Raw genomic sequence first — 24,225 nt, forward strand, 5'->3', positions numbered from 1 at the left:
CTGGTTCAGAAGAGCACACCGTCAGTGTCAGTGTGTGTATGTGTGTGTCTGTGTGTGAGTTTGTGAACTGGGTGAAGGAGGAGGCTTGTATTTGTCTGCTACCTTATTGAATAAAATGAGTTCACAGTCATTGGTGAAGATAAAGTAGCAGCGAGCGTACAGTTAAAATAGGATTATACAACCACGTGGCTTTTTAAATCTAAGATGTTTCTGTACTTTGTCTACCTGCCTAGCTCCAAGTTGGAAAACATCATGTCTGAAATTAGAGTATTTTTAAAATCAGTGTCTACCACCTCCCTGTACTTCAAGGTTCAAACTCTGCTTCTTTCTCCTCCTTGGCGTCCCTCACGATACCTGCAGATGCTGTAGTGTTCGGTTTAACTGTCAAAGACTCATTGCAGCAGTCAGAGCCCCACCACTGCTCTGCTTCTTTTAAGACCAGGTCTTGGACTTTCCTCGTGGTCCAGTGGTTAAGACTATGTGTTTTCAATGCATGGATTTTATCCTTGGTTGGGGAACTAAGATCCCACATGACACCCAGCACAGCCAAAAAATTTTTAAAAAGAAGAGCAGATCTTTGTCCAACTCAAGCAAATACACAGACACACTTTCTTCTGTTAACACATATGTCTCCCATGTTGCCAGTGACCTCAAATCAAAAGTCTGCCAAACCAAGGACGCTAACTTGGACCAGGCCCTCACAGCTTAGTTTAAGTCGATAAAATACGTCCAGATGAAGTTCTGCATTTTAGCCATCCTGAAATTCTGAGGTTTACCTTTTGTGATTTAATTTATAATTCAGTGAAATTGACTGCCTTTGCATATTTCCTCTTGCACTTTAAAAGGCTGGCTGAGGAATTAATAGGATTAAGAGCAAGACTTCCAAAAGCATTAATATCTTATGAAAGACAAAATTAGGTTATTGAGAAAATATAAGCCTAATGAATAGAGATGACGTCTTTAGTTCTAGCCAGTCTTCCGAATACAGATATTGCTCTAAAGTTTATTAATGATGTTAATGTCAAAGAGATTAGTTATAGGCTCAAATAACAATTCATGAAATAACCTGAGTCCAATTTTTCACAGACTATTTTAAAATACCTACCTTAGGATTTCCAATAGCATACCATAGCTGATGCATATTTGAAAATATGAAGAAAATTATTTCATTTTCAGATATCCTTATTCTGAATAAATATGATTTATAAGTGCAAACTGAAACAGTGTATAATTTTAAGCATGTTATAATTTAATGATTCATTAAGAGTTGTTATACTCTGAAATAAAATGTTTTAGTAATTACATTTCAAAAACCTATTTTTCCCATGCCAGCTATTCAGTGGATCAGAGGGGACTGTTTTGTTGTTTTTTTTTTTTTCATTTATTTTATTGAAGTATAGTTGATTTACAATGTTGTGTTAATTTCCGCTGTACAGCAAATTGATTCCATTATGCATGTATACATATATGTATACACATATATATATTCTTTTCCATTATGGTTTATTACAGGATATTGAGTATAGTTTCCTGTACTGTACAGTAGGATCTCGTTGTTTATCCATCCTGTATATAACAGTTTGCATCTATTAATCCCAAACTCCCAATCCAACCCTCCCCCAGCCCCCTTCCCCTTGGCAACCACAAGTCTGTTCCGTACATGTTTTCTATATGTGTTCATTTGTGTCATAGTTTAGATTCCATATGTAAGTGATATCATATATTTGTCTTTCTCTGACTTATTTCGTGGAGTATGATAATCTCTAGGTTCATCCATGTTGCTGCAAATGGCATTATTTCATCTTTTTATGGCTTAGTAATATTCCATTATATATGTGGATTACATCTGCTTTATCCATTCATCTGGTAATGGACATTTAGGCTGCCTCCATGTCTTAGCTGTTATAAATAGCGCTGCTGTGAACACTGGGGTGCGTGTTTCTTTTTGAATTATAATTTTATCTGGGTATGTGCCCAGGAATAGGATTGATGAATCATATGGCAACTATTTTTAGTTTCTTGAGGAACCTTTATACTACTTTCCATAGTGGCTGCACCACTTACATTCCCACCCACAGGGGAGGAGAGTTCCCTTTTCTCCATATCCAGAGGGGCCTGTTTAAAATTAATATATACAGGTATGCTATCGTCATATTATATACCCTCAAGCTGTACAATGTTACATGTCAATTGTATCTCACTAAAGCTGAGGGGGGAAGTAAAAACTTTTCAGTGACAAAACCACTATCAGCTGTCTTTTTTAAAAGGAAAGGAAAAAACGCAAAGAGAACATGTACCAGAGAGGAAAGCAGGAGTACAAGGGAACATGCTCTTGGAAGAAAGACCAGGTGGGAAGTTCTGGTAGGGAGGTTCCCAGTGCTCGGGAATCTTCAGGTTACTAAGTGCTCCCTCCTGGGGGCAGGGAGTGGATGTCGGGGGAGGACTGTGGTGGGACAGAGTCAACCGGACGTGATGAGTAATGTGCACAGGGGCAGACCTGCAGAGTGGCCTCGGGGAGAAGGAGGTGCCTGCTCTGTGTCTCACCTCCATCCCCAAATCTGGGCAAGGATGGCTTGTTCCTTGAAGGATGAGTTGGAGTTGGCCTGGAGAAGCGAAAGAGCGGGATTCCAGGTAGACATGGAAGCCAGAGAACCTGAGCAGTCAGGGCTCTGTGAGTCCCTCCCAGAAGCTCGGACATCATTCTGGCTGCCGTGGGAAGAGAAGGAGTTTCAGGTAATGCATGCATCTCAATCTCATCTGTACTTGGATGGAGATCTGTTTATACAGACAGCTTAATTTTTAAATGCTGTCATACGAGACCCACAGGCACAGCTTGAAAGATAATAATCCACACTCCAAAAGTGAAGGGGAGATGGGAAATGTATTTACTGTAAACGTGTAGCAGCAACTGCATCCCTCTGTCCCCATTCAGAAAGCAAAGTGATGTGAAAGCCACTCAGTCGTGTCTGACTCTTTGCATCTCCATGGACAGTAGCCCACCAGGCTCCTCTGTCCATGGGATTCTCCAGGCAAGAATACTGGAGTGGGTTGCCACGCCTTCCTCCAGGGACTCATCCCAACCTAGGGAGTGAACCTGTATCTCCTGCATTGCAGGGAGATTCTTTACCCTCTGAGCCATCAGGGAAGACTGCAGTGTGAAAGCTTGGCTTCCACAATTGTCAAAGCCATGAGTTACTCCAGTGCCGAAACATTTCTAGGGGAGAAACGTCAAGAAAGCCTCAGGTTGCCCCCATGACTCAGTACCATCACCCAGCCAGTCAGTTTCCTTCAATCCACGGATGTCAGAAAACACCAGCCTCGTAAACTGTAAAATAATTGTAAAACAGTGAGTTTCTCTCTGTTGACACTGTCTGAACCAATTCGTCTTTATCTTTTCCAAGAAAGAACTGTCTGAAAACTGGCCTCAACCCTGGAAGGGTTCATTACCACTCCAGGAGCCGACACAGAAGTGTGTCCAAACCATAGGGAAAACGTGGTGGGGATGAGAGAGAGCAGCAGTGGGTGCAGGTTTTTTTATTTGATTTTATTCTAACAAGATCGTCATATGGCATCTCTCACCAGGGAAATGCAATAATTTGATTCCAAAGAAACTCAGACATGAATCACAATAAAAAAGTAAACAGGCAGAATTGAACAGAAAACAGCACATTGTCAGCGGAGATGGGACGGAGGGTCTCAGGAGACAGACTCAGCAGAGAGGGCAAGTTTGTTTACGTTGCTGCCAAAAAGGAGCTGGTTATTCTTCCCCCAGAGCACAGATCACTCTGTGCTAAGCCCTTGGGGGGGAGCCGTGGGTCTCCCAGAAGCGGAGAAAGGAGAGGGCTGCACTCGGGGAGCACTGGAGCCCTGCGCCAGCCGCCCCTGCAGACTCCCAGGCCTTCGTCACCTGGAATGAAGATTCTCCAGCTCTGCCCCTGGCCGGGAAGCACTGCCCCAGACATGGGGGCTGCTCCCCGCTGCCCGACTGGTATGGAGCGGGGCCCAACCTCAGGGGTGACCCTGCAGAGTCAGAGAGTGAGTTCCTGTCCCTCTGTTGTCCCCCAAAGGCCTTCTTTGGCCCTCAATTTTTGAGCTGAATCCAGGTGTTTTCCACGATCCCAGCAGAAAAACATTAACCTGAAGTGGGAAAAACAGTCATGTAATTCTGAAAGAATGTATGTTGCTATCATCATAAAATTAAGATAAAGGAAGGATGACAATTTAAAACTACTCCCACCTAGGGCCTTCTGGAAAGCACAGATGATATTGTTTTATCAGCTGACAATTAATATTGCTCTGGGGCACAAACATTTATTTTCCAATTACTGGATCTAAAATGTATGTGTGTGTGCTCAGTCGCTTCAGTCATGTCCGACTATCTGCTACCCCGTGGACTGTAGCCCACCAGGCTCCTTTGTCCAGGGGATTCTCCAGGCAAGAATACTGGAGTGGGTTTCCACGCCCTCCTGCAGGGGATCTTCCCGACCCAGGGATCAAACCCACGTCTCTTACATCTCTTGCATTGGCAGGCGGGTTCTTTACCACTAGCACTACCTGGGAAGCCTTCTGAAATGTATAAACCTAAGTAATTCATGGAAACTACTCCTCAGAAAAATATATGTGTGTGTACATATGTCTAAATTTATTTAGCAAAGTATTATCCTCACCCCACCGACTTTTCTCCTGTGTGTTTCTCTAGGGCACAAACACAGATGATTAATTTTGTAATTGAACATGGAGACTGGTTTTTTGCTCAGTTTACACTGGGGAATTGGAGACATTATGCCAAAACCTTCAGGCTCAAGCTCAACCTATGAGTTTTCCCGAGGAGCCTGCATTTTTTTTTAATGTGTCTAACGTCTTACAGCTCCTTGTAAATCTTTTAAAAATGTATGGATTGTAAATTTTCCCCTCTCATCCTTCCCTGCTTTCTGAGTAAAACAGCTGATTTTTTTTTCAATGTAAGCACAATGTTATATTTGATGCCTTTTTCTGTATTTGACACGGACCCAATAGTTGTGGCACGTGGGTTTAATTGCTCCGTGGCACGTGGGACCTTCCCGGATCTGGGATCAAACCCACGTCTCCTGCACTGACAGATGGATTCTTCACCGCTGAGTCACTGGGGAAGCCCAACATCTCTTTTTGGAGCTTCCCAGGTAGCGCTAGTGGCAAAGAACCTACCTGCCAGTGCAGGAGACACAGGTTTGATCCCTGGGTCAGGAAGATCCCCTGGAGAAGGAAATGGCAACCCAATCCAGTATTCTTGCCTGGAAAAATCCATGGACAGAGGAGTCTGGTGGGCTACAGTCCATGGGGTTGCAAAAAGTCAGACATGACTGAGCACACGGCAACATATTTGGCAAAGAGTCACAAGCTAAGAAGGAATTGTCATTAAAAAGCCTCACTCGCCCTCTCAAATCTGGTATCTTTTCTTTCTTTTTTTTAATTTACTTGATTCTCATGTCAAGGAAGCCAGTGAAAACTAAAAAGGGAACACCACTCCCTGAAAACCCACCTTCTCGCCTGGGAGTGTGTCAATCGCTCAGTCGTGTCTGACTCTTTGCAACCCCATGGGCCGTAGCCCTCCAGGCTCCTCTGTCCATGGGATTCTCCAGGCAAGAATACTGGAGTGGGTTGCCATTCCAGTTCTAATTCCTGTGGCGAGGCCGTGAGACAGGAAGGCCCTCAGCTGGGAAGACAGGCTGCATCCTCAGGTGGGCGCAGTGGGTCTGGCGAGGAGAGCACCCCAGGTCTGGTCCCTCCTCATGGGGGACTAGTGGGCACAGTTGCAGGTGCCTCTAGAAAAGCTCTAAGAATAGTGCCCAGCGGCCCCTTTGTTGGGTTTTGAAAGCAGAGGCGGGCAGGGGGAATGAGAGCTGCCTTTTGTGTTCTCACCTGGTGGGATTGTCGCCAACGCAGCGAGTCCGTGCTTGTGCGCCGTCCAAGGTGGAGGCAGCCCTGCGCTCACCTCCAGCCCACACGCTCTTCAGATGCGATTTTCAGTTCCCGTTTCATATTCTAAGGCACCAGCTGAGCCCATCAATTGCCACAATCAGTGCAGGTTATTTTCTGTCCCACAAGGTACAAAATAAACAAAACAAAACCATTGAAAGCCAAGGATGGGGAGACGGGGAGCCTTGGCGAGCACTGCAGATACATTAAGAATCACAACAGCTGCGCCTCCAATGGCTGCCGCAGCCAAGTGAGTTCTGACATGTTTTTTTTTTTCCTTTAATTATTATGGGGCTACTGAGCCAGGTCCATAAGAAGATAAAAACTTGCATCTCAGATTTCGAGGTTGCTTCAAGCTGTTTGGGGCAAGTCGAGTATATGTGTTTGCGAATACTTTCTTAGTAGGTGAAAATTTCAGCATAATTTACATAAGAGCAGCAGTTGGTTTTTCTTCGAATACTTGGTAGATTGTTTTCCCCTAAACTACAAATACAAACGTGTTTTTATTTGTCACAGGCTCCACTGTGTCGTATTTGCTTTCAGGACCTCTGATGTGTTAGGTTAATTTTTTTAATCTGGCTTCCTCTTGCCCGTGCCCCTGATAATACCACAGAATCAGGAAATGTAGTTTGTTGTTGTGTTAGTAGCTCAGTCATATCTGACTCTTTGAGACCCCATGGAGTGTAGACCACCAGGCTCCTCTGTCCATGGGACTCTCCAGGCAAGAATACTTGAGTGGGTTGCCATTTCCTTCTCCAGTGGATCTTCCCGAACCAGGAATCGAACCTGGGTCTCCTGCATTGCAAGCATTATTATTTCTTCTGACCCTCCATCCTCTTGCTGATTTCAGTTCATGGTGGGAGACAGTTTCCAGTTGGTTTGAAGTAGTTCCCATCAGCTGTCTGGTTTCCACATTGAAACCGGTGATTAGAATTATCTTCATCTCCCCTGGGAGGGGGAGAGCACTCTCCCCACTGGCTAACATGCTTTTAGTGTCAGATGCTGTTAGATCTCAGGACCTGGCCCAGCAGGGACATCAGGAGCCCGTGTCCCAACACCTCAAGGGTACCAGGCATCAGCTGGATGCTGTCACCGCCCGCTGACCTGGCCCAGTTGCTTCAGCAGAACTGTAGTGCCCCTCACCCATCTCCACTCACACCTCCCAGGTCCTCCTGCTTCTCCTCCCACCGTGTCCAACAGTAGCCCATCCTCTGTGAGCCCACTGGCTGCCCTCATTGCTTGCCCCCCACTTCTTGCAGTAGTCCCCTAACAAGAGTCCCTTGGCCAGCAAGGAGACGAAGCCAGTCAATCCTAAAGGGAATCAGTCCTGAATATTCATTGGAAGAACTGATGCTGAAGCTGAAGCTCCAATACTTTGGCCACCTGTTGCAAAGAACTGACTCATTGAAAAAGACCCTGATGTTGGGAAAGATTGAAGGCGACAGGAGAAGGGAGCGACAGAGGATGAGATGGTTGGATGGCATCACCGACTCAATGGACATGAGTTTGAGCAACTCCAGGAGACAGTGAAGGACAGGGAAGCCTGGCATGCTGCAACCTCTGGGGTCGCAAAGAGTCAGACATGACTGAGCGACTGAACAACAACTCATCTCTTGACGTTTGATCTCCGTGTTCATATCCACCCTCCGCTCTGCAATGAGTTTTCTTTGGGAAACACAGATTTTATCCCATGTGAGACTGAAACACCTGCTCTGGATTCTGTACAAAAATGGGCACCTCCTTAGCAGAGGTGCTCAGTTCATAGGTTGTGGCCCCGGCCCATGCTCCAGGCTTCTCTCTAACTGCCTGCAGCTTCTGCCTGCTGTGCACCTCGGGTCAGCTCCTCTGAATCCCTGGCCCTCTCACCCCCTCAGCACCTCGCTGTCTCTGAGCCACACTTCACATCTTCGTTTCTGCCTGGAGGGACTCCCAGCTCCCTCTCCACCTGCCAAACCCCTTGAGACCCAGTGCAGATGGTACCTCCTCCTGACATTTTCCCCGACCTCCCAGTCAGAGACACAAATCTGTGCAGGGTCTCATAGCTTGGCACTTGAATAACATAGTGGGCGTTGATAATACAGTGGGCAGTGTATTAACAAAATAGGGAAAGCTATATATTAATTGATTATCCAATAGATATTTGAGAAACACTGATGGAAACAGTGAGAGACTATTTTGGGGGGCTCCAAAATCACTGCAGATGGTGATTGCAGCCATGAAATTAAAAGATGCTTGCTCCTTGGAAGAAAAGCTGTGACCAACCTAGACAGCATATTAAAAAGCAGAGACATTACTTTACCAACAAAGGTACATCTGGTCAAAGCTATGGTTTTTCCAGTAGTCATGTATGGATGTTACAGTTGGACTATAAAGAAAGCTGAGTGCTGAAGAATTGATGCTTTTGAACTGTGGTGTTGGAGAAGACTCTTGAGAGTCCCTTGGACTGCAAAGAGATCAAACCAGTCCATCCTAAAGGAAATCAATCCTGAGTTTTCATTGGAAGGACTGATGCTGAAGCTGAAACTCCAATACTTTGGCCACCTGCTTCGAAGAAATGACTCATTGGAAAAGACCCTGATGCTGGGAAAGATTGGAGGCAGGAGGAGAAGGGGACAACAGAGGATGAGATGGTTGGATGGCATCACCAACTCAATGCACATGAGTTTGAGTAGGCTCTGGGAGCTGGTGATGGACAGAGAAGCCTGGCGTCGGACACAGCTGAGCAACTGAACTAAACTGATAAATATGTTCCTTTACATTTGTTGAATTGATTTCTGTGTATTTCAACACATACACTCCTAGAAGGGAAAATAAAATTAAAGATGGATGAAACTATTAAAAATATATGCTCAGAATGGTACACATTATCACATAGAATCAAGCGGGTTAGCAACATTCAACCAGAAACTCTGCTGGATGACTTGAACCTTATCAATACTGATGGCTTAAAAATGGGAAGATGAATGGCATGGTTCCATCTGATGGTTTTACTCACTGTATGCCAACCACATGTTTTAAAAGTGGGAGTATTTTTATTCCCTATATGCTTTCATGCTTTTTTGGTCCTTTATAGAAATAATGTAGAATTATCTAGTGACTTCAGTACATTTCAAAACATTACTATTGCAAGAGAGAAACTGTGTATTATCATAGACTGTATAGATCACAGATTCAGAGTTCAGAAAGGCAATTTGTGTTACCATGGGCTTATGAAGGCTTCCAGGGGTGGACTTTTCATGAAATTTCCTGTGGTTCCTAGAATGTCAATGAAGATGTTGATGGTGCCTACCTTGGTCTAATCCCTTATGTGAACTCACTCTACAAAGACACACACACAGATAAACAGGGAGAAAGATGTATCTTTCTAATCACAATGCTATTGTCATTATCACACCCATTTTAGAGATGAGGGAATGACTCAGAATTAAGTCTCTTGCCCAAGATCATCCTGCTCTGGAGTGGGGGGATTTCCCCCAGACTCTGTTGGCTCCCTGCTGTTTCCCCTGCACCGCCAACTTCCTCCTGCAACATCAGGAAATTCAGCCCTACAGAAGGCAACCTTGTGTTTTATTGATTCGACTTGTGATTTCATGGCAGGAGCGTTGTCCTCCTCTGAGAAGTTCTTTGTGCTTTGAAGTGCTCTGTCCTTTGGCAGAGCATCCAACCAGCCCCGGGGGCCCTGCTGACAGCGCCAGCTCTGGTTCGTTTCAGAATCTCCGCATCAGCAGATGCTGCCTGTTAACCTCTCTCAGTGTCTCCACTCCGAGAGCACGGTCACTCTGACATCGCTCCTCTCCTGCTCTAGCTTTTCCTTGTAATGAAATGCACAAAAATTATCCTGCACAATATCAGCCACCTGGTTTGTCAGAGACCCACCAGGACCAGGTGTAAGCTCAGAGGCTTAGATCCCACACCCTGCCTCCCTGGATTGTTGCATGACCGCCAACCAGCCCAGGAGAGGGAGGGAGAAGAGGAAGTGTAGACGCGAGCTGTGCATAATTTTCTCAGAGATCCTCTCTGAAGAGGTTCTGGACATGGTGGACTCTTTTTCCAATGAGGTTATACAATACCACCTTGTGAACTGGATCTCTGACTGCTCAAAACCAAGATAACACCTCTCATCTTTGACTAAATGCTGCGAAAAATAATGAGTTGAAAAGGAAATTACATTTTTTCAAAGTAGTTCTGGGAAATACAAAGGACAGTGGATTGGCAATGAGGAAACTGGGTCCCACGTCTTCAACCTTGCATGTCACTGAAGAGTCCCTGGGAGACCCTGACCTGGGCCTTGAGTGAATCATCTTCACTGAAGCAACTGGATCGGTTCTGAAGACCACGTGTTCTTTAGAGTCTCTGTAGACCACATGATCACTAGAATCTCTGTAGCATTAGTCGAGCTGTTGCCTTGGTGGTGCTGGACTCCCAGCTTGGTAGATGTACCTCCGTGAACGGGATGTTTTGGTTGATGTATCTCCATCTCCATGGATGGGATGGCCTCCAGTGGGCAGCCCTAACCAGCTGTCACTGGTGTGTAGAGGGCCATCGCCTGGGACCCACAGGCACTTCTCTGGCCCCCCTCTTTCCAGTTTTGAGTTATTCAGCATTTCTAAATGAGGGCGTTTCGATCCTGGTGTGCCCTTCCTTGCTTTTCCCCCTCTCTCATCTCCATCTCCTACTCCCACCGCTAATCCCCACCCCATCTCCAACACCCTGGGAACGCCGGATGGAGAGGATGCAGTAGTGATGGCAGAGATTTCTGTATCAAGTTCTTACCATGCCTGTAAAATGTCTATGATCAGAGTTCCATTCCACCTCTGACTCCCACTGTCCCCTGAGTAATAAAGAAATGTATGAATTAGATGTTTGAAATTGATTTATTTCACACTTTATGTCATGTAAATCCACATTCAGTTCAGTTCAGTTCAGTCGCTCAGTCGTGTCCGACTCTTTGCATTATTGTTACATTTATTATTCAGACCAAAATAATATTGAATCAGAGGCTGTAGCTTTTTTGACCTGTCCTGCCTCTGAAAACAGAACCTGCTGACTTTTCTAACTTCTTCTGTTGCATCTTCTGAACAAAGTTTTATGTCCACGGTGGTCTTCACCTATTATTCAGCATCTTAGAAAATTTTTCAACACCTCTTCACTCCCTTTATCTTCTATTGTTGCCCTTTAGGGGCACGTGGAAAACCTTTTATCTGTTTACTTCAGGGAAATTATACAAGAGATACTGAATAATTATAATGCATTCAGTGTTAATTAAAATGTACAGCATATGTTTTTATATGTATTGTGTTTATGCTCTTTAGGTAATTATGCATTTGAGTTCCTTGCCAGTTTTATGGCCAAAATATTTTACTTGGCTGATTACTAAGTGTATTTTAAGCTTACTTCTTGAAACATGAAGAGAATATACTATAAATCCAATTAACATAATTTATCTGCCTAAAGAGAATGCTTTCTTTTATTTTTTCTCTATTTTAATGATGAAAAACACTTGTAAGGAGGCAGAGTAACAAAGTATGCTTTTATAGGTTTCTGAGTCCCAGTTATATCATTGTTTTCCTCTAAAAACAACACACAATTTTTGAAAGAAATTTGGAAATTCTAAGAAAAGTGTAAAGAGAAAAAGACAATAAAACCCACCCATAAACCTACTCTCAGTTTCAGTAGGTTTCCGTCCAATATGTTAATGCACTAGAATCTTTATATAAATAGTGTCGTATCTTGTCTTTGCTGTGAACACTGCTATGGATAATTCTTTGGGTTTACCTCCACTATTTTTTACAGATAGACTTCAAGAGGTGGAATTAACAGTTCAAAGTATGTAAAATGCTTATGATTCTTTATGCATATTGAAAACCTGGTTTCCAGAAACACTGAACAAATTCACACTCATAAACAGTCTCCACGAGAATGCTAACCTCAAACACATCAACTCTCAAATAAGTTTTAGTCTTTTTTTTTTTAATCATCTTTGCCAGTTTGATAGGTGGAAAAAGAATATTTCATTATTGTTCCATTTGGAGGTGGGCATGTCTTATATGTTCACCAATCAGGTGAAATGTTCTTTTGTTAACTGTTCATACACTGTGCTTTTTTTTTTTACTTGAGTGTTAATATCTACTACTACCTTGTACAGCCTCTTCCGTGGCTGCCTTGTTATTCTCAAGAATGGATTGGTCATCCTTAAGCCTTGTGTTCCATCATTTTAGAGTCACCTTGTCCATGAAAAATGTGGACATTTCATACAGTCAGCTTCCTGAAAAACTCTGTGTAATGCTGTTTGGAACTGCATGTATAAGAGCTTGAGGAAACTGACTTCTTGGCAATATTGGATCTTCATCTCTCAATATGGTTTATGTCTTGATGTATTTGGGTCTTCTTTTATATTTTTCAGCAGAGTTTCAAAATGTTCTTCATAAAATCTCATACATCTTTTATTTATGTGTCCTTTTTTGTTTTGGTAGTTTTGTTTTTTCATTGCAAGTAGATAATAGTATCTGTATAAATATATAGAGATATGGGTATGTAAGTATATGTGTGTATAATATGTACACACACAAGCACACACACACACCTTAGTATATTGCTCCTTTGTCCAGAAACATTTCTCATCAATGTTGATTTCAATCATTTCTCTGTAGATTACTCTGGAGTTTTTCATGGAGAAACGAGGTCAACTTTCATTACTGACACTTTTCTTTATTCTTCGTCCTTATACATTTTATTTATTGTTTTCTTATTTATAAAGCTGACTAGAATCTCCAGCACAACATTAAATGAAACTTAGGCTGGCAGGCATTCTTGTCTTGGTCCTGATTTTCAGAGAAAAGGCTTTTAATGATTAACAACTAGTTATAATTAGTTTGAGGCTATTCCCTTCCATTTGTGATTTATTAAAACTGTTTACTCCATTGGATAAATATTGAATTTGATAGAATGCTTTTTTTTGCATTTATTGTTATATGAAATGATTATTTTATTCCTCTTTTTTAGTATGTTAGTGTGGCAGGTTAATTAATATAGTCAGCATTCTAATATTGAACCAACCCTTCTTTCTTAGGATAGCCTTACTTAGTCATGCTATGTTTTAAATATTGCTGAAAGCTGTTCATTAATGATTTTTGTGTCTATGTCCGTGAGTGACTAGTCTCTTAATGATCCTTCTTATATTTCTATTTTCTCATGTTAAGAATGAGCAATGTATCTGCTTTTTAAATGAATTAGGTAGCATTCTGTATTCTCTGTATTCTCTTCGAAGAGTTCATGTAAGTTTCAGATAGATTATCTTTAGAACTCAACTACAAGACTGGCTAGGTCTGGCATTTTCCTCCTGGTAAAATTTTCAGTTACTAATTTTTTCAATAGTTATAATACTATTCTGGATTTGTAGTTTTTCTTAAGTTAATTTATAGTAACTATCTTTCATAAGAATTGTGGATTTTGTCTAATTCTTTTACTCAGGGGTACACGTTTGTTTTTATTTTCTTATTGTTAACTTATCTGTACTTGTGTTCCTTTTTTTCCTTTATCATCATTAATAGTGTTTATTTGTGCCTTTTCTCTTTCTTCTTTCTCAACTTTACATGCCAGCATTTTGTTGGTTTTGTTGGTTTTATTAGTTTTTTCAAAGAAATAACCTCCGCCTTATTGATCTTTCATACTGCATTTTAAATTTTTCTGCTTTCCTGATCTTTACTCATTTCCTTCTACTTTTTTTTTGAGTTTATGCTATTTTTATTTTCAAACAGGACGCTGAATACATTAATTTTCAGTCTTTTCCATGAGAAGCATTTAGTTAAAACTATTCATTTGCCCTGTATGTAACAGTCAAGTATCATTATCATTAAGTATTTTTAAATTTTTATCACAATTACTTCTTTGACCCATGCATTATTTAGAGCATATGAGTGCTTGAATGTGTGTGCTTTAGTGCTCAGGGCATGTGAGATTTTTGGTTTGTCTTTTTATTAATGATTTCTAACTTAAATGTATGATGATTAGAGAAGATTCATTGGGATTTTTGGACATTATTTAGAGGAATCTGTGGACATTAAACTTCCTTGTAGTCAATTTTTTAAATATTTTATGTATTCTTAACAACCATCTTGAGTGCCAAGTTCTCTATATTCTTTAGATCAACTTTTTTAAAAATTTGTTATTCAAATTTTCTGTATACTTGCTAGCTTTTTGTCTGTTTAATCTGTTACTGAAAGAGGTTCAGTTCAGTTCAATCACTCAATCGTGTCTGATTCTTTGCGACCCCATGGATTACAGCACACCAGGCTTCCCTGTCCATCACCAACTTCCGGAGCTTGCTCAAACTCATGTTCATCTAGCTGGTGATGCCATCCAACCATCTCATCCTCTGTTGTCCCCTTCTCCTCCTGCCTTCAATCTTTCCCAGCATCAGGGTCTTTTCCAATGAGTCATTTCTTCACATCAGGTGGCCAAAGTATTGGAGCTTCAGCTTCAGCATCTGTCCTTCCAATGAATATTCAGGACTGATTTCCTTTACATTTGACTGGTTGGATCTTTTTGCAGTCCAAGGGACTCTCAAGAGTCTTCTCCAACACCACAGTTCAAAAGCATCAGTTCTTTGGCACTCAACTTTCTTTATGGTCCAATTCTCGCATCCATACATAACGACTGGAAAAACCATAGCCTTGACTAGACAGACCTTTGCAGCAAAGTAGTGTCTCTACTTTTTAATAAGCTATCTAGGAGCTTTTCTTCCAAGGAGCAAGTGTCTTTTAATTTCATGGCTGCAGTCACCAACTGCGGTGATTTTGGAGCCCCCCAAAATAAAGTCTGTCACTGTTTCCATTGTTTCCCCCATCTATTTGCCTTAAAGTGATGGGACCAGATGCTGTGATCTTAGTTTTTTGAATGTTGAGTTTTAAGCCAGCTTTTTCACTCTCCCCTTTCACTTTCATCACGATACTCTTTAGTTCCTCTTTGCTTTCTGCCGTAAGGGTGGTATCATCTGCATATCTGAGGTTATTGGTATTTCTCCCAGCAGTCTTGATTCCAGCTTGTGCTTCCTCCAGCCCAGCATTTCGCATGATGTACTCTGCATAGAAGTTAAATAAGTAGGGTGACAATATACAGCCTTGATGTACTCCTTTCCTAATTTTGAACCAGTCTATTGTTCCATGTCCAGTTCTAACTGCTGCTTTCTGACCTGCATACAGATTTCTCAGGAGGCAGGTAAGGTGGTCTGGTATTTCCATCTCTTGAAGAATTTTCCACAATTTGTTGTGATCCACACAGTCAAAGACTTTGGTGTAGTCAATAGAAAGAGGGTAAAAGAAGTCATATATTTTGAATCTAAGTTATTAGGTAAATATAAGTTTAGAATTATCTCCCCCAAGTGAATTGACCATTTCCTCATTAGGCAGTAATATCATTATTATTCACTTATTTTGTCTAATTTCAATATAACTATGCCAGTTACTTTCCTTTTTTTTTTCTTTTTTCTTTTTTTTTTTTTGCCAGTTACTTTCTAATTAGTATTTTCCTGGATATATATTTTCAATCTCTATATTTTAATTGTGTCTGTTACAAATAGTGTTTTGTTGTTGTTTTTCAGTCAGTAAGTTGTATCTGACTCTTTGCAGCCCTTTGCAAAAACAGCATGTAGCTGGATTTTAATATTTCAAGTTTTACTTTTAAAAGTCTTATAGCTTTTACCTTTAAAATCTACTAATTTGCCACTTGGTACATTTTTAATTTGTTACATTTATTTATTTGAATTCATTTCTGTCTTGTTATTTTGTGAGTTATTCTTGTTCCATCTTTTTATGCTTCTTCCCCACTTTTTCCTGCCTACTTTTAATTAGTTGAATTTTTGTCTCATATTTTTCCACCTACTATTTTGGAAATTACACACTTTTTTCTTTTACTAGTCACTATAGAAATGTTAGCTTGTACATTTTAAAATCTAGAATTAATTGTTTAACCTTCTCCTCTCAGATATATTTTTCCCCCTCTAAATATCTCATGATAAGGAGAATCCATGAAAACCAAGATTTCCTGGGATTTGTAGCATCTACAAAGTAGCATTTCTTTAATTTGCTCATTCATGAATTCAGCAGATGTCTGCCAAGGACCCACAAAGGTAGACCCTAGGATTAAAAAGATGAATAGATTCGTGTGTATCCTGCAGACCATCTTTTTGTTTTCTCCTCCAGGAGTAATTAGGCATCTACCCATGACCACATCACAACCCACTCCAGTACTCTTGCCTGGAAAATCCCATGGATGGAGGAGCCTGGTAGGCTGCAGTCCATGGGATTACTAAGAGTCAGACACGACTGAGCAACTTTCACTTTTCACTTTCATGCACTGGAGCAGGAAATGGCAACCCACTCCAGTGTTCTTGCCTAGAGAATTCCAGGCACAGGGGAGCCTGGTGGGCCGCTGTCTGTGGGGTCGCACAGAGTCGGACACAACTGAAGCGACGCAGCAGCAGCAGCAGCAGCAGCATGACCACATAGCTTTCTTGATCCTGAAACCATATTTTCAACCTGGTCATCACGTAGTTCCAGCAACTGCAGGGGTGCAGGCTCATGACCATGATGGCCATGCTTCCTGTACCCTGGGACCCCACCCCCTTTGCTGTTGGTTCCTGATGGTGGTCATCACGCTCAGTCACCATCTTCCTGTTACCCAAGATGCTCTCTGCTGTAGCACTTGCGTCTCTCTTCTCTGACTGCAGCCCCCTATTTCTGCTCAGTGCCTTTCCGCAAAGGACGGACGTGTCGATGGGCTGAGCTTCCCTATCGAATTCCCCTTTAGTACATGGATCTCCCTAGTCTGCGTCGTTCGTGTTAGCTCTGATGTTCCTCGGAACCGTGGCGATCCTGAAAACTGGGGTTATATGTTCCACTCCCTGTGCCCTGTCCCCTCTTCTTCCCTGCATTCTTACGCTCATCTGTCTTCCTCTCTCTTGTCTCTGCCCTCAGCCTGGACCTCAGCCAAGCCCGCTTGTCTTCCACCGCAGCTTCATTCCGTCCTCTCTTCCTTCCACTTCTGGGTCTTCACACTGTGTCTAAAAGCTCTAAATATTTTTGGTGTCTTCTTCTTTTTTTTATTGATTTTATTGAAGTATAGTTGATTTCCAGGGTTGTATTAATTTCTGCTGTACAGCAAACTGACTCAGATATATATATACACATATATATTTTTTAATATTCTTTTCCGTTATGGCTTATCATAGGATATTGAATAGAGTTCCCTGTGCTATACAGTAGGACCTTGTTGTTTATCCATCTTGTATATAATAGTTTGTATCTGCTAACCCCAACCTCCCACTCTCCTCCTCTCCCGTCTCCTCTCCCCCTTGGCAACCACATGTTTTTTATGTCTGAGTCTGTTTTGTAAATAAGTTCATTTATGCCATATTTTAGGTCTCACATAGAAGTGATCACATATGGCATTTCTCTTTCTCTTTCTGACCTGGCTTAGTAGGCTAATCTCTAGGTCCACCCATGTAGCTGCAAATGGCATAGTTTCTTTCTTTCTTTTACGGCTGAGCTGTATCCCATTGTATATATGTATAGACCACATCTTCTTTATCCATTCATCTGTTGATGAACATTTAGGTTGTAAAAGCTCTAATTTTTAAGCAAGATTAAATATCTGAAAATAGCTAATCAGTTGTCAGAGGTGGAGGGGATCAGCAGGTATGTTGGTAACAGCTGGTCTAGGATTGGTCTTCTTATAAGTTATATGTGTAGGTCAAGGCTGCCTGCATTTAGAAAGAATCCAGCCTGTACTATAACTGGTGAGCAGGAAGGAGGAGAAAATGGAGTTGGATAAGCAATTTAAAACTGATGGAAAAGTACTTTGCTCAGTAGCCCCTTGGAGTTTGCCTATTTTCCCCTGCCCTTAGTTAATTCTGAGCATCACTGGGGTGCCCACTGACTGGAGCATCTTTTGGTGCTGACGGATGGCACTAGTGGATGGAGGTGGTTGTTTGAGCTGGTGGATAGAACTGGAGCCAGTGGGTGGAGCTGGTTGGCATCGCTCATTGTCTTGCTACTCCATACCTGGTTGGTGGGGAGTAAATCTTTCATATAGACTTCAGTGGGTTATGCTTTGCTTAGGCTCTAGATGTCCAATTTTCTTGTCCAGCTGTTTTTTATGACTTGGCACAGATCTCATTAACACCGCTGACCCCTTAACAGCTTTAAAGGGCATAGGGTGGGTTGCATAACATGGCGTTCGATCTCTTTCACACTAAATAAAATTTTTTATTTATGAGTTTGAGTCCTAGTCATGATTACTGCATTGGTCAGGTAACTTTAATGCTTTTCTTATTTTTAAAAAAGGCCGATATTTGACATCAGTGTTCCCATAAAATAAGTGATCCTATATAATTGCCTTTCCAAAGCTTTTCCCATGCAACTCGCCCCAAAATTGTCTGAATAGTGGTTGTCACAATTCCTGTGAACTGGCGCTTATGTCAGATAATTTAATCAGTGCTTGAACTGGGCTGGCGTCACTCTTAGAAGGCCATTTTTCAGAAGGACATCCCTCTGAGCATTTGTTCTGTAATTAGACCTAGAAACCCTTTTGCCTACAAGGACCTTCAGAAGTATTTGTAGACATTCAGAGCCTTCAGGGAAAGCCAGAGCACCACCATAAGTGCCTGAGCACCCTTCTGGGCAAAGTTAGAAAATGTTGAGCAAGGATGGGTAAGATTTGGAGTTCTCTGTCCTTAGGAAACCATTCCTGCAGCGTCAGCATCAAGGCAGAGCTCACTGGGATTTTGATTGACACCAGACACTGTTCCACCATCCTGTGTTGAAGGACCACGAGCAGGGTCTCCCATAATTTGTGGGACATGTGTGATTCTCCTTCAGTCCAAAATCGCTGTGGAAAATGTGTTTCTTCTGCAGCCTTCAGTGGTATGTTCTGTGGGAAAGTGATGCTTCAAAAATTAGGATTTGGGACTCCCCTCGTGGTCCAGTGGCTAAGACTCTGCACGCCCTATGCAGGGGGCCCAGCTTGGCTCAGTGGTCAGGGAACTAGATCCCACATGCCGTCGCCAAGATTTCACATGCCGCAGCTAAAGATCCTATGTGCTTCAACTAAGAACTGCACAGCCAAATCAGTCAATAAATATTTTTTAAAAATTAGGACTAGACTCTAACATTGTGATTAAATTGACAATAAAAATTACAGCATCTTCTTTCAGATATGTCCATTGGATTTATGAGGAGGCTAATAAAGAAAAAGGAAAGACTTTAATGCCTCCCAGAGACTCTCTTGTGTTTAGACCTTGGCAGGAAAGCAAAGAGAATAGCAGGTGAGTAAAGGAATTGCTGGCCATTAGGTGAGACATAAATGAGGGCAAGAAGTCTGAACTTCTCAGGACACTTAAGCGAGGCCCATGTTACGTCTGTTCAGGCCTGTGTCGTCTCACTCTCTCAGTCACCTTTGCTGTGCTGGTTACTAAATACAAGACACACCCTTTTTAAAATTTTTATCATATCAGATTATAGTTGATTAACAATGTTGTATTAGTTTCGGGTGTACCGCAAAATGACTCAGTTATAAATATACAAGTATCTATTCTTTTTCAATTTCTTTTTGCATTTAGGTTATTACAGAATATTGAGCAGAGTTCCCTCTGCGGTACAATGATAGGCCCTTGTTGGTTATCTATTTTAAATATAGTAGTGAAGACACCTATTTTTTTAAAGAAAATTTTCCAGGTGTCCTGCGTGTGCTGCTGACAGAGGATGCCCTCTGTGATGGGTGCCCCTTACAGGGGGCCTCCCAAAGCCCCTAGCCCCTCCTTTAGAAGGAGGGATGTGTGTCTCCCCACAGGACTGTTGTGGGAACAACATTCTGTGTGTGCATCTGTGTTATGCATAGATACAAGCAGATCTTTCTGCTGAGACCTGGAACTGCGCCCCTACATTCTTGGGTCACTGCCAGAGCTTTGAGCCACCATTTCTGATGGAATCAGTTACTTGACCACCATCAGGCTTGGCTTTCCTAAGTCATGTTGAAATAGCACTCACTTCCCTCTGCTGGGAAACCCCTAAAACTCTGGGTGGTTGGGCCACCACCAGCAAGCTTCAGCTCAGCTCTCCTTGTAGCCTTTCTCTCTGTGATAAAAGTATCTCGCTCAATCAGGCCATCTCCTCCTCCCTCGTTCCCACACCTGTCTGTGTTGCTGGTGTCACTCACCTGTGCTCGGAGTCCAGTCCTGTCTCCCTGAAGCCTCCCTGCCCCACCCACCCACCAAGTGCTCCCTGATTTCTCCAGACCTTAACAGCACATGAGAGTCCATGCAACATGACTCAAGTGTCTCTTTGTACATCACTTTTGCCCTCTGCTGTCTGTCTCATGACTGTGACCCCCAACTGTAGTTTTCCAGGGATGAGGCCATTGGCTCTTTGGTGTGGTCTCTGCACTGTTCGGCACTGGGCTTAGCCCCTAGGAGGCAGGCTGGTTGGCCGGGACAAGGAACCCTTTACAGGACTTTCTTTTGGTGTGTCAACACAAGCCAGTGGTGCCCAAGTTTGACAACCAATCATTATAATTTTATGGTTTTGAAAATCATGAGAAGCAGATAATGAGCATCGTCATGGTGGTGGTTAGAGTAATCAACCTTTTTATCGTAATAGCAGCTGACATTGGTTGGGCATCAGCCATGGGCTGCCCTGGTCTAAGCCCTTCCACATATTATCTCATTTAAAGCTCACCGCACGCTCCCACTCTGGACAAGAGGAAACTGAGGCTTAGAGAGGTCCGTCTTTTGCACGTCACAAAGTTCACGTGGGGAGCTAGATTTGAACCCGGACAGCTGCACCTTTTAGGTACAATCAGGGTCAGAATCTCCCTGCCCACCATGCTTTAACCCTTAAGACATGAAGAGGTAGAAATCAGACAGTTGGGACAGGGATCCTATATATGTCAGGTACCCAGAAAGCTTGGTAACTTGCTACTAATTGGGACAAATGGCAGGTCAGCATTTCCTAAAGCATAAAGAAATGATGCTTTCGAACTGTGGTGTTGGAAAAGACTTTTGAGAGTCCCTTGGACAGCAAGGAGATGAAACCAGTCAATCCTAAAGGAAATCAACCCTGAATATTCATTGGAAGGATGGATGCTGAGGCTCCAATATTTTGGCCACCTGACGTGAAGAGCTGACTCATTGGGAAAGACTCTGATGCTGGGAAAGACTGAAGGCAGGAGAAGGGGGCCACAGAGGATGAGATGGTTGGATGGCGTCACTGACTCAATGGACATGAGTTTGAGCAAACTCCAGGAGATAATGAAGGACAGAGAAGACTGGTGTGTGCTGCAGCCCATGGGGTCACAAAGGGTCAGACAGGACTTAAGGAAGGAGCAGCAACAACAACAAAGAAATGGTAGAGAGGTTGGAAACTAAGTGAATTGACTGCAAGACTATGTGGTGTTGATGTGAGAACTTCCACCTTGTGAACTGACCTTGCTTTATTCATACCATGTTTATGATTTTCCATTGATTTGAAAATGTCAAGAGGGAGACGGAAGTGTAGATTTGGTCCAGTTAACACTCAAGGAGTCAGAGGAAGGAGGCTTAAAGAGACCCAGGAAATTTGTTCTTTGGTGCTGGCCATCTAAGGGGCGCCATACACTTAAACATTGTAATACTTTTTCCAGACAAGTGCAGCAGGTGTGATCAAGTAAAGCAACAGTGGAAAAGAGACATGGAAATTATTTGTCAGTGTTCAGTATGTAAAAATAAACATTTCAAAAATCAGTCTTCCAACTTTACGACTTTCAGAATGTAAGACAAATCCTCAAGACTAAAGGCAAAGCTCAAAGTGATCAGGATTTTTAAAAAGCAATGCTGTTTCGGGTGGATGTGGATGTGTGTGCTTTGTGTGTTTAAAGTTCTTGTGGCGTGATGAGCTGGGCAGTGGTCTGTGGGATCGCTCTTAGGTGGGCAGCCAGAAGTGCTACAGCTTTTAAAATAGTTTCTGCCTCTAGCACAGTCGGTATTTTTAGAGCCTTCAGGTAACAGTGATTTAAATGGAAAAGACAACGTATTTTGTGCGCCTATAACTTCACATGTGTAGGCAGAAAAATGGGACAGGGGAAAAGCTATGGAAAACCATGAGCATGTCTGCATATAGGATTTGGTTTCTTGATGTGTAAATGTTTCATTGTGACATTCTGATAGGCAGTACACATTCATTCTTGAGCTCTTTTTTGACCAACATCCTGTATCTGCATCTCAGTGCATACCTCCTATCCAAGCCAAGAAACCATCTAAATAAATCTCTAATGGATCTAATGAATAGAAAAGGCTGGAGTCTTTGTAAGATAATATTTATATAACAGAGCTTCCCAAAGTTGCTATTTGGTTGTTCATTTGCTCAGTCGTGTCCTGCTCCCTGTGACCCCATGAACTGCAGCATGTCAGGCTTCCCTGTCCTTCACTATCTCCCGGAGTTTGCTCAAACTTGTGTCCATTGAGTTGGTGATGCCATCCAACCATCTCATCCTCTGTCACCCTCTTCTCCTCCTGCCCTCAATCTTTCCCAGCATAAGGGTCATTCCCAGTGAGTCAGCTCTTCACATCAGGTGGCCAAAGTTATTCGAGCTTCAGCTTCAGCATCAGTCCTTCCAATGAATATTCAGAGGTGATTTCCTTTAGGATTGAGACTCATTAGTCTCCTATTTGGGGTGCAATGCAAAAAAATCAAAAACATCTGCTGTCTCCTGGGTTCAACATTATAACATTTTAAAGCAGCTAATTTAACTTGAGTACACAGTTCAAGTGAAAGAAGTCACAGGACAAAAAGGCAGAGCTGAAATACATGTCTTCAGTGTCCTTGAAAGTTTGATAAGGTGCCATGCTCTCCTAAGCTTCTGTAGAACAGTAAGTGAGGGGCCCATTGCAGAAAACTAAATTATACATAAAGTCATTAAGCCTCCACCTTCACTTCTGATTGAGGGATTGTTGCAGGAGTCGGTGAGAGCAGAGGCAAATGAAAAAATAAATAAATGAAAGACCTGATCACATTATGCATTTCAGTGGAAAGGTAATTGCTTATAAATTCATTTGAAGTTCTTGAGTACGTGCAAAATCTTAGCTGCTAGAAATAAGAAAGGAGCCGTGGGACATAGCATCCTTGTGAACTCTGCATGTAACCCTCAGACACGGTGGGCCCGAAAGTCAGAAGTGGGTTCCCAGTGATGCTGGAGTTTGCATGTCCTGGATAGCCCCAAACTCTCCTAAGGATTGAAATGATCACTCTTTCTTACTGTGGTTTTCCACCCAGAGACATACTCCTGTAGACAGCACCATTTATTTCTCTTTTTCTAATTGAAGTATAGCTGACTTCCAATGTTGTGTTTCAGATATATATGTGTATATATATATATACATATACATATATATATATATATACATATATATATATACACACACATATATATGTGGCTTCCCTGGTGGGTCAGGCAGTAAAGAATCTGCCTGCAATGCAGGAGACTCAGATTTGATCCTTGGGTCAGGAAGACCCCCTGGAGAAGGGAATGGCTACCCACTCCAGTATTCTTTCCTGGAGAAGTCTATGGACAGAGGAGCCTGGCGGGCTACAGTCCATGGGATCACAAAGAATCAGACATGACTGAGCAACTAATATATATATATATATATATATACACACACACACATACATATATATATATACATATATATGTATATATTTCAGATTCTTTTCCATTATGGGTTATTACAAGATGCTGAGTAGAGTTTCCTGTGCTGTACAGTAGGTCCTTGTTGGTTATCTATTATATATATAGTAATGTGTGTACCTTAGTCCAAACTGGTAATGTATCCCTCCCTGCCTCCTCTGTTGTCCCCTTAGCAGCCATAAGTTTGTTTTCTATGTCTGAGTCACTCACGGTTTTGTAAATAATTTCACTTGTGTCATGTTTTAGATTCCACGTATAAGTGATATACAGTTTTTGTCTTTCTCTGGCTTACTTCTCTTAGTAAGATCACGTTTAGGTCTATCCATGTCCATTTACCGCTTGTCCAAAGCATTTTTGTAACTGCTGCTTTGGAAGCATGTCTGAATAGACAGACTCTTTAGGAAGGTTATAAAATCTCCTCTTCCAAGATCATATATCCTGGAAAATGTTCTCATCTGTCAAAGCTGATCTAAATGTGAACATTTTGAAAGGATGACGTGCAGTAATGACATCTGTTGAAGTCACCGTCTACTGCCAGGAATATGAAATGTGAAG

General features: G+C 42.2%; 1 protein-coding gene across 4 annotated transcripts in view; it reads left to right on the forward strand.

The window, feature by feature from the left end:
- Positions 1-24,225, forward strand: part of PTPRM (protein tyrosine phosphatase receptor type M) — a 657,213-nt gene that overhangs the window by 532,369 nt on the left and 100,619 nt on the right. The window lies entirely within an intron of this gene.

The sequence above is a fragment of the Ovis canadensis genome, chromosome 23 (assembly GCF_042477335.2).
Source record: "Ovis canadensis isolate MfBH-ARS-UI-01 breed Bighorn chromosome 23, ARS-UI_OviCan_v2, whole genome shotgun sequence".
Taxonomy (NCBI): domain Eukaryota; kingdom Metazoa; phylum Chordata; class Mammalia; order Artiodactyla; family Bovidae; genus Ovis; species Ovis canadensis.